This window comes from Bombina bombina, chromosome 2 (assembly GCF_027579735.1).
Source record: "Bombina bombina isolate aBomBom1 chromosome 2, aBomBom1.pri, whole genome shotgun sequence".
NCBI classification, from domain to species: Eukaryota; Metazoa; Chordata; class Amphibia; order Anura; family Bombinatoridae; genus Bombina; species Bombina bombina.
The window spans coordinates 971131451-971143452 of record NC_069500.1 but is presented as its reverse complement, the minus strand read 5'-3'; the positions used below and the strand labels follow the sequence as shown (position 1 = coordinate 971143452).

General features: G+C 39.5%; 1 pseudogene; it reads right to left on the bottom strand.

Annotated features, from left to right (window-relative positions):
• Nucleotides 1–12002, bottom strand: part of LOC128647392 (uncharacterized) — a 53216-nt pseudogene that overhangs the window by 20639 nt on the left and 20575 nt on the right.

The window sequence follows — 12002 nt, the reverse complement described above, 5'->3', positions numbered from 1 at the left end:
TGTCATGAATGTCTAATTATTAATTTACTGTCCCTTTAAAGGACAAAAGATGAAATCTAAAGTGATATGAAATACAGTGCTATATTGAGTTGTGCTTGTCTCTCCATCACATCCAGAAATGAAGGGAACACCCTTTAGAGAAGTATAGCAAAATGTACATTTCATGGGATCTTGCAGTGCTGGAGAATTATAGAGCTTTAGATTATCATGCCCTAGGTAATTAGGCATGTGAATTTGTTCCAAATTTTGTCAATTTGAGTAATAAATACACTTATGAATTTAATTCATAGTAACTTATTTTTTATGTAATTATTAACTGAAACATAAAATTATTCCTATTTTATTCTGCGGTGTTATATTTTTTTCAACAAAGTGGAAAACAGCACACTTACAATATTGGGGTACGGAATCACAGACTGTGTAAGGTTCCTGGTAGAATGTGCTAAAATCAGGATTCCCTTATATAAGTAAACTCTTTGCAGGATTTTATCACCATTAACAACAACTTCCAAGTTTGGTGTTGTCACACAAGGGGGACCGAGGTATGATTAGAGGTCACCCTTGTGAGTTTATTATGTGCCTTAGTGAGTTAACAGATATAACTCAAGTTTGATATAAGTAACTCACTAGTGGCAGGTTAAATAGGCAATTGGCAAAACAAATAGGAGCCTTGAGAAATGTGCACTGTTCAGTACAGTGGTTAGTAAATATTCAGAGTAGAATTAAGTACACGGCATTGGCACAAGTTAGTCTGTATAATGGAAAGCTCTCACCTAGACAATAAGACCTGGGGTCTGGCTGCAGAGTGATCCGTGCTGCGGCGTCTGAGAGCAGAAACGCTGTGAGTCACAGAGAGAGCGTGGAGCAGGCGGCGGTAGCTGATGACGTTTCAGCTGCAGAGATCTGTCTGATGTGCTCCGGATGTTATGAGGTAGGAATGCTTCAGATAGCTTCTTACTTAGGTGTCAGCGGATCAGGGCAAAATGGGTGGAAGCCCAAGGAGGAGCAAAAGAGGTTGCGGTAAGTCACTACAGTGACAGTTTGTAGAGCTGTTTCCTGAGACTTGGTAGTTTCTCAATAAACCAGCAATGAAAGCTTGGAGGAGACTACCTATAAAAACAAGCCAATTAAGGAGGCAGGAGGGTTATCCTATCACAGGCAGTTAACCCTTACAGACTGCCAAGTATTAACAAAGAACCATACTAAGACAGATTCCAGTCTCCAACATTTAAAAGGACCTTTATTCTCTTGTTGCAGGGTCCATAGGAAAAGTTAGTGTAGGGCCCAGCTGGGTCTAGAGCAGGCTAAGGGTTAAGGCTGTAGGAAAGTGGGATAGGAGATAGAGAGTTGGCTCTAGTGCAACAATGTTGCAGGTTAGGGAAGGCCCCTCCTTACCAGGTAAAAAGCTGATACTTCCCTTCCAACTTCCTCTTCTCCATCTGATCCAGGCTGAGTCGTGTTTTTTTCCCTCCCTCCCTCCCAACCCCTTTTGTCCATGGCGGCTCACAAGCGAATGGCAGGGCTATGGCTAATCAACCTAGGCCTGGATAAGTCCATAGCATTAAGGTTTAGTATCTCCCATCTCCGACTACTTGGTTCAAGCGGCTTGGTAGCGGAGAATCCTTATATCAGGTGGAGATCAAATTACACCCTGGCGGTGGGAGGTCTCTGCCCTGTTGCGCAGGAAAAGGTTGCTAGGGGTGAGTGATGACCAGAAAGGGGAGGGTAAGCCTCATGTGCACGTGAGGTAACCCCCCTCTCTCCCCTTTGGGGGATGGTCACATGATCTCTGCAACATCTCAGCGTCATTTTCTTTTTTGAGCAGAGACCCCTCTGCTGCTGTTTCCGTTGGGCTGTTGATCTCCTTGCTGTTCTGGGCCTTATTTATCTCTATGCCGCCATTTCGTTTCTGTTGGCTAAAAATAGTAGTTAATAAAGTTAAAAGTTTAATAAAATTTGACATGTGACGGTCAAAATTTTACCCACTACAAAGTTGTCTGTCTTTATTTATTATTGCATGGGTTTAATTTATGGTTAAGTAAGTTAAGTTAAATATGGGTCCCCTTCTCTCCTGGAAACGCCCCGATAAACATTTAATCCCTTAAAAGCTACAACATTTTGGGCCTGCTATAGGCCCTTAGTCATGTGTTATCTTTAGCATGAGTGGGACTACAATGCAATGTGGTGCCTGGCCAACCCCACAATTAGTGACCAGCCCTTCATACAAAAAAGATTGAGCTCTTCTGTCCTAAAATGACATACTGCAACATATCCAGGATGATGCATTTCATGTTGGAGGAAAAAGAGAACAAAACATTGAGCTCCATTTAATTAGCAGCTGAGATGCCTTGGAGCCCTTAAGAAGCAAGCTGCAGGTCAAGAAGCAGTGGTCATACGACTGCTGCTTCTTAACTACTCAGAGATGGTGGAGATGAATCACTCTGAGCTGCCTGCTCACTACAAAGACAGGAAAACAGGTTCCCTAGCTGGGAATCTTGTCCATTTGTCTAATTTCAAATGGGACACACTGTATCAACCATAGATCCTATTACTGTGTGTCTGCTGTAAAGAAAAAAATAGACACTAAAGCATAATTATCCAAGACCTTTTGAAAATGTCCTACAAGGACTAGAGATGCTTATTATGTTAATTCTAGGTTCATAAAATTTATTATTTAAACCCCTTTTAAAATGTATTGATTTCCTAATCTTCAGAGTAAATGTCTGGAATGATGTCATGAGCACAGCAGTCTTAAAGGGACATAAAACACACATTTTTTTTGTTTCATGATTTAGATAGAATATACAATTTTAAACAATTTTCCACTTGACTTCTATTATAAAATTTGTTTAATTCCCTTGGTATTCTTGTTCATGGAGCAGCAGTACACTATTGGCAGCTAGCTGAATACATCTGGTGAGCCAATGACAAGAGGCAAATACTGTATGTGCAGCCACTAGAGATGTGTATTTGTTTCATTACGAATGCAAATATGTAACGAAAAACAAATATTTCTTTCAATTCACAAAATAAAATGAAAAATTACTGATGAAATTCATCACAAATTTTCAGAAGCTAGCTCACAGAAGTGCATTGCTGCTCTCGAGCCTACCTAGGTATGCTATTTAACAAAGTATACCAAGTAAGTTTAATTTTGACTATACAAGTAGTGTAAATTAACAATGTTGTCAAAAGAGAAATAAAAAACAAAAGCACAAACACAGATTTGTCACCTTACATTAGACAAAACTTATTAACTTTTGACTGCTACCCCTCCTGGGGTATAGGCCATCAACCAGAACTCTCCAGCCATCTCTGTCTTGGGCTTTTTTTTTTTTATCTGACTCCAGTTGTAGTCACTCTCCTTGCAGTCAGCCTTGAGATCTCTGTGCCAGGTATTTCTTGGCCTTCCTCTCTTTCTTTTCCCTTGAGGTTTCCATGTCAGGGCTTGCCTGGTGATGTTTGACGTGGGTTTGCGGAGGGTGTAACCTATCAAGACGCAGAGCCAGCGAATATGAAGGATTTTTCTCAGACAGGTATTGATAAATGCCTGGACTATATTGGTGATGGTCGCTATTGTCCTCCATGTTTCTGATCCATACAGAAGTTCCAACTTTACATTGGTGATAAAACCTTATCTTGCAGTGTTAGGTCTTTGGAGCTCCAGATCTCCTTTATCTGGCGATTCTTGCCTTGATGTTGGCTTCTGTGCCACCCTGCTTGTCTATGACACTGCCCAGGTAGGAGAAGGCCTCCACCTCTTCCAGTGCTTCTCCTGCAAGAGTGACCGCAAATGTGCTGGCCATGTTAACCTTTAGGATCTTGGATGTTGAGGCTACGTTGTGCTGATGTGGCTGCAACTTTGTTGGTCATCTCTTTCATCTGTTTATGGGTATGGGAAGTAGGGCCAGGCCATTTGCATAGTCCAGGTCATTGAGCTATGGCCAAGGTATCCACTGGATCACATTTCTTCTACCTGCTGTATGTGTAGTCATAATTCACTCTATGGCCAGCAGGAAAAAAAACAGCAAGAGCAAGCAACCCTGTCCTCACTTGGAAAGCATCAGTGAGTTGCCGTTAATAGACTACCATGCATATGATTCCCTCATAAGAGTTTCTAATGGTTCTTACAAGTTTATCTGGCACACCGTAGTGGCAGGGGAACTTCCAAAAGGTCTTTCTGTCCACGCTATCAAATTCCTTTTCATAGTCGATGAAGTTGATATAGAGGGGGAAGTTTCATTATTTTGACTGCTCGATGATAACGAGCAGTGTTGTGATCTGGTCTTTCCAGGAGCTATCTTTGCAGAAGCCAGCTTGCTGATTTCGCAACTGAACGTTAACTTGTTCTTTACATTCTGTTCAAGATGACTCTGTTGAATATTTTTGCTGGGTTTGAAAGAAGAGTAATCCCTCTGTAGTTTGCGCAGTTACTCATATCAACTTTTTTGGGGATCTTGATGAGGTATCCCTCTCTCCAGTCTGATGGCACCTTTTCCTCTTCCCAGATATTTCTAAACATGGAGTAGAGCATGTCTACTAATGTATCAATGTCTGCCTTTAGTGCCCTTGTAAAAATGTTACCAGGTTCTGCTGCCTGCCCCTTTAATGGCTTGCCTTATTTCTTTCTTAGTTGGTCTGCTGCAGTCAATTGGCAAGTTCCTGTTGGCCAGCTGTATGTCTGGTAGGGATTGCGGCATGTGTGAGTTCAGCAGCTCTTCAAAGTGCTCCACCATCTTCTTTGTTTGCCTCTGTTACCCATGGCTGTCTTACCAGCTTTGTCTTTAACAGGTCTTTCTGGCTTGCTGTAGCTTGTTAAGTTAAGTTCTTTCAAGTTCCCATGACTTGCTGCTTTCTGGGCATCTGCGGCAAGACCATCAATGAATCTTTGCTTTTCTGCTCTTAAAGTGATGGTAAATTCACCTAAGTCACTTTTAATATTTTGAAAGCACATAAAATTTTAAGCATATTGATGTGTTTATTTCTGTCCAAATAAAATTAATCTTTTATAAAACCCTCCTTTACCTGCTTCAATGCAAACTCTGTCACACAATTTCTTATTCTCAATTTGACAGGCAGCTCTTTCAGCCAATAGGAGCTGCACCATATGCCCTATGTAAATTACTGACAGCACTCTTCCGTGCTGGTAACTTGAAGCAGATTCAGCCTTGCTGTTTTAGACAGTGAATCACTATGGTAAAGCCAATTCACTGTTTAAGCTGTGCAAATTACGTAGCGAACTGCACTTGCGTAGTTGTACTTCACGGCTGAGTCGGCTTCAAGTTACCAGCACTGGATTGTGCTGTCACAACTTACATAGGGCGTATGGTGCAGCTCCTATTGGCAGAAAGAGCTGCCTGTCAGATTGAAGAATAAGAAATTGTGTGGCAGAGGCTGCATTGAAGCAGGTAACGGAGCTTCACAAAAAGGTTATTTATAAAGATTAATTTTGTTTGGACATAAATAAGAACATTAATATGCTTATAATTATATGCGCTTTCAAAATATTAAAAGTTACTTAGGGGAATTTGACATCACTTTGATTGAGTATTCATCTTTGATAAGGGTGGTGCTATATTGCTGGCGTCCGGTGTTTCAGTTCCATCCTTGCTTTTTTCAGCTTTAGCTTCAGCCCAGCCACAATAAGGTGATGGTCTGATGCCATATCCACTCCTCTCATAACTTTGACATCCTTAAGGGACCTCCAGACTTTCTTGGCAATGCAGACATTGTCGATCTTGTTCTCAGTTGAATGGTCTGCTGACACCCACGTTACCTTTTGAATTTTTTTGTGTGTGAATACACTGCCACCTATCACCAGACTATTGAGGGAGTAGAGAAGCCTTTCACAATTCTTGCTCATGTTGCAAAGGCCATGGTTGCACATGACTTCTTCGTACCCAGTATTGTAGCTTCCAATCTTGGCATTAAGGTTCCCCCATCAGTAAATTGATGTATCTTTCAGGGCATTTCTCTAGGATGGACTGGAGTCTGTTGTAAAACTGTTCTATTTCCTCTTCTACACTGTCATTTGTAGGTGCATAGCACTATACATAGCTTTCTTGCCTGTCTCATACATGGTCCTCACATTTAATGTCCCGGTGATGATGGTCTTCATCGAAAACAAGTGAAGAAACAAGTGAAGAAATTCCTCTCTCCACAAGGCCCAGGATATCTTTTGATTGACGTTTCTGTAGTTAGGTTTGCTTTTACATGGTAGAGTTATTAGTTATAAGACCGAACAGGACAGAAAAAAGTGTTCTGATATTGAAAAAAACTTTAATAGAATAAACTAAACATATAACTCTGAAATCTGAACAAGTTTTATTTTTAGAATCATATGTTATATTTTTAATGTGTGAAGTGACTAATACACTCTATATGTTGTAATAAATATGTGTATGCTTATATGGAGATATAACATGCAATTTAGCGTTAAAGTCTCATTTCCCTATTTTTCCGCTCGTTCCTCACATGTGTGTTGGCTGTGCACATGTGAGGAGGCCTCAATAACATCGCCACTAGTTTTAAAGCTGTATCAAACTTAAGCTGGTTGTGTTAGAACAGCATTTAAACTGCATCTGAGAACAATTTGTGTTCAATTCAATTTTTTTTTTAATAAAGTTTATTGGGAATAGCAGGTAAATGCAAAAAATCAACATTCGTCAGGAAAGGATAGATACAATTAGTTACATATGGGATAATCTATACACCTAAAAAACAGGACCGCCTGCTAAGTGAATCAGAAATGAATCATGTAAACATATAGTAACAAACAAAAAATAAATTGGGAATGTGGACTAAACATTTGCTATCAAACTTAGCCAAAACTTATAAAGGACAGCAGACAAAAGACCCTCAAAAATGCGTAGAAGAGGGGAAAGAAAGAAATGCACTGAAATATAGAAAAGAAAAAGGAAAAAAAAGAAAGGGAGAGGAAGAGGCAGGAGGCACGGTAATGCTGTGCCAGGAGTATAATGGAGTCTCCCTACACCATATCCAGAGTATGAGAATGTGTAATTAATTCCCTGATGGGATTTTACTTCCACTATCTTCTATATACAGTTGTAAAGATTCCCAATAACATTTAATATCATAAAACATTTTTATTTTGTTCCTCTTAAAGAAACTATATTCCACTAAAGAGAGTAATTTGTTGACTCTGGTTAGACATGATCTTAACAACCAGGTATTTAATGGAGGTGCATTATAGCTTATATGGGCACACTTTTTCAAGCGCTTGAAACTTAATATTAGGCATGTTAACATTTAATACTTCAGATTTTTGGTTGTCAATCAGGAAGTGCAACAAACTACCAAAACTTTAAAACTCTTGAATCAATGCTGTCAAAGAAGTGTTGAGTGATGTAAGAGTCAACAACACATTGTCTGCCTAGAGACTCATTTTGTATGGATTTGGCCCAACTGTTATGCCATAAATAGTAGGGTTGTCTTGTATATGGCAAGCCAGTGTCTCTATCACCAACACAAATAGGATAAGGTAGAGTGGGCAACCTTGCCTGGTGCCATTATGGATATAAAAATTTGGTGATAAAACACCAATTAAGCCAGTCGAAGGCCTCAATTTATTATTTTATTACTTTCCTTGTCAAAAACAAACACCCAGTGGCTCTTTGCCCTGCAATGCTGCAAAAAAATAGCATTTAGTCCAAGTACCTGATGTACTTTACCCTTATATGACGCTCAAATGTATATTTGTCAGAATATACATCCCATAAACTGGGTCAGATGACCTTTGCTGTGTGTGTGTGTGTGTGTTAGTACAGGAGCGGGAGGACATCACCACAAGCAGCTAATCTGTGTTGGAGCATTACAATCTTGACTGTATATGTTTAGGGTCCACAATCTTCAGTAGCAGTGTTTGTGGGGTGGCATTGTAATATTTTAGTTGCTTAGTTGTGGGGCAGGTCTGCTCTTCCCACTTTCTCATCTTATTTCGATAGACGTCCCTGCCTCAGCTCATCAACAATACTAAATGAGTAGCTTCTAGGTACATGTTTTTCAAAGTTTTAGATTACTTTGTTTAATCAATATATGTGCATCTATTTATTTATAGTAGAGTGTATTTGATCTTGTTTTGTTAAAATCTGTGTACACTGTCCATTTCATACAAACACAGAGATTACGAATTTTACGGTAACAGGGGTGCTGTGCTAACGAGCAGTTTTCCCTCACCGCTCACTTAAGACAGCGCTAGTATTACAGGCAAAAAAAGTGAGCGGAGAGCAAAATTTAGCTTCACATCTCACCTCAATACCAGCGTTGCTTACGGTAGCAGTGAGCTGGCAAAACGTGCTCGTGCACGATTTCCCCATAGGAATCAATGGGGCAGAATCGGCTGAAAAAAAACCTAACACCTGCAAAAAAGCAGCGTTCAGCTCCTAACGCAGCCCCATTGATTCCTATGGGGAAAGTAAATTTATGTCTACACCTAACATGAACCCCGAGTCTAAACACCCCTAATCTTACACTTATTAACCCCTAATCTGCTGCCCCCAACATCGCTGAACCCTAAATTATATTTATTAACCCCTAATCTGCCGCCCACAATGTCGCCGACACTATAATAAATATATTAACCCCTAAAGCTAAGCCTAACCCTAACACCCCCCTAACTTAAATATAATTTTAAATAAATCGAAATAAAATTACTTCAATTAAATAAATTATTCCTATTTAAAACTAAATACTTACCTATAAAATAAACCCTAAGATAGCTACAATATAACTAATAGTTTATTTTTATTTTACAGGCAAGTTTGTATTTATTTTAACTAGGAACAATAGTTATTAAATAGTTATTAACTATTTAATAACTACCTAGCTAAAATGAAGAAAATTTACCTGTAAAATAAACCCTAACCTAAGTTACAATTACACCTAACACTACTATAATTAAATTAATTACCTAAACTAACTACAATTAAATACAATTAAATAAACTAAAGTACGGAAAAAGGGCCTTTTGTGGGGCATTGCCCCAAAGAAATCAGCTCTTTTACCTGTAAAAAAAAATACAATACCCCCCAACATTACAACCCACCACCCATACACCCAACCCTACTCTAAAACCCACCCAATCCCCCCTTAAAAAAACTAACACTAACCCCTTGAAGATCACCCTACCTTGAGACGTCTTCACCCAACCGGGCAGAAGTGGTCCTCCAGAGGGGCAGAAGTCTTCATCCGATCTGGGCAGAAGAGGACCTCCAGATGGGCAGAAGTCTTCATACAGACGGCATCTTCTGTCTTCATCCATTCGGAGCGGAGCGGGTCCATCTTCAAGCCAGTCGACGCGGAGCATCCTCTTCCAACGACATCCAACTGAAGAATGAAGGTTCCTTTAAATGACGCCATCTAAGATGGCGTCCCTTGAATTCCGATTCAGCCAATCGGAATTAAGGTAGGAAAAATCCTATTGGCTGATGCAATCAGCCAATAGGATTGAGCTTGCATTCTATTGGCTGATTGGAACAGCCAATAGAATGCGAGCTCAATCCTATTGGCTGATTGGATCAGCCAATAGGATTGAACTTCAATCCTTCAATCAATCGGCTGGCTTGAAGATGGATGAATATAGAAGATGCCGTCTGGATGAAGACTTCTGCCCGTCTGGAGGTTCTCTTCTGCCCGGATCGGATGAAGACTTCTGCCCCTCTGGAGGACCACTTCTGCCCGGTTGGGTGAAGACGTCTCAAGGTAGGGTGATTAGTTTAAAATTCTTGTAATTATTTTATTGTTTTTTGTAATTTAGTGGGGGGGGGGTTTGTACTTTAGTTTATTTAATTTAATTGTATTTAATTGTAGTTAGTTTAGGTAATTCATTTAATTATAGTGTAGTGTTAGGTGTAATTGTAACTTAGGTTAGGGTTTATTTTACAGGTAAATTTGTACTTATTTTAACTAGGAAGTTATTAAATAGTTAATAACTATTTAATAACTATTGTACCTAGTTAAAATAAATACAAACTTGCCTGTAAAATAAAAATAAACCCTGAGATAGCTACAATGTAATTATTAGTTATATTGTAGCTAGCTTAGGGTTTATTTTATTAGTAAGTATTTAGTTTTAAATAGGAATAATTTATTTAATTGTAGTAATTTTATTTCGATTTATTTAAAATTATATTTAAGTTAGAGAAGGGTTAGACTTAGGGTTAGACTTAGGTTTAGGGGTTAATACATTTAATATAGTGGCAGCGACGTTGTGGGTGGCAGATTAGGGGTTAACAAATGTAGGTAGGTGTTGGCGATGTTAGGGACGGCAGATTAGGGGTTAATACAATTTAACTAGTGTTTGCGAGGCGGGAGTGCGGTGGTTTAGGGGTTAATATATTTATTACAGTAGCGGTGATGTCCAGTCGGCAGATTAGGGGTTAAAAAATGTATTTAAGTGTTTGCGATGCGTGGGGGGGCCTCAGTTTAGGGGTTAATAGGTAGTTTATGGGTGTTAGTGTACTTTTTAACACTTTAGTTAAGTTTTATACTTCGGCGTTAGCCCATAAAACTCTTAACTACTGACTTTTAAATGCGGTACCAGGCTTGACAGGAGAAGGTCACTTTTTCCACTACTCGTAATACCAGCGTTATGCAAGTCCCATTGAAAAGATAGAATACGCAATTGACGTAAGTGGATTTTCGGTATGCTCGAGTCGCGGGAAAAAAGTGAGCGGTAGAACTGTACCTGCCAGACTCGTAATACCAGCGGTCGTTAAAAAGCAGCATTGGGACCTTTCAACGCTGCTTTTTAAGGCTAACGCAAGACTCGTAATCTAGCAGAAAATTTCCTATACAAGGTTAATGAATAGTTTACAATGTGCACAGTTGTATCAAACAGATGAACACATGATTGGCTTACCCAGCAACCATCTTGAGGGAAATGACCTACCTCAAACTGTATTGTGTACATATAATGGTCACAAGCTATTTGCATATAATAGAGTGAAAAAAATTACAATTTTTATAACACACCTTATTCTACTAATATGGAATGATATCCTGGACATACTTCCCTGTGAGAAAAAAAAAACACTTGACGATGCCTTCCACTGACAGGTCTCTCTGGACAAAAAAAGAAAATATGCCAAGGTCCTTACCAATTCAGGTTTATACTTCTTAGCTGAAGATATTGGTTCCAAATCATCCTAAACCCTTTCGGATTTCCGGATGTAATATTATGTCACGAAAATACCTGGTCTTAAGGACCCTAGTGATGTAATAGTATGTCTTCCCTTTTGCAACTCATTGTGACAATGTGAGGGGATAACCGACTTCTCCTTCCCACCCTCAGCCCCGGAACATGCCTCGCAACTGAAGCATGTGTCCAGGGTCAATGACAGCCGAGGCAGTCATGTGATTGCTGTGATAGCAAATCCCAGAGATCACAATGTTACTGTATACAAAACAGTAACATTAGAAGTGCAGCATTGCCTCTCTATCTCGTAATGTTCCAAAGAGAGTTGCGAAAGGCAGAGCTGTTGCTACAGTGTTTGGAAAAAGTGTCTCACACACAAAAAGAAAATTAAAAAAATGAATGAACAACTGCCAATGTGGGGCGCGATCCGATATACGCCATAGTTTTCGGCGCAAGCGAGGGAACCCGCGCTGCCCGTAATTTCACCTCACAACTCGACCTATCCAATACACTGCGGCGTCAGATGCTAAACTGGCGTAAGTATGAAAAACCGGCGATCAGCTAAAATGTGCGCAAATACACATTTTAGTCGTCGCAAGTACTTACACCAGTATTTTGTTCACGTAAAGTCTCAATAAAGTGTAGTTTTATGCAAATTAGGCAACGAATCGTAGAAACTAACCACCAGTTCTTAAAGATGCGCCACGTAATTGCATATATTTAGTTAGGTCGGATTTGGTGGATTTGTTAAGCTTGTACATTACTGTCACTTTTTTACATATTGCACACATTTTTTATACACACATATACAAAATACACAACATTTTTTTTATAACACCTTACACAT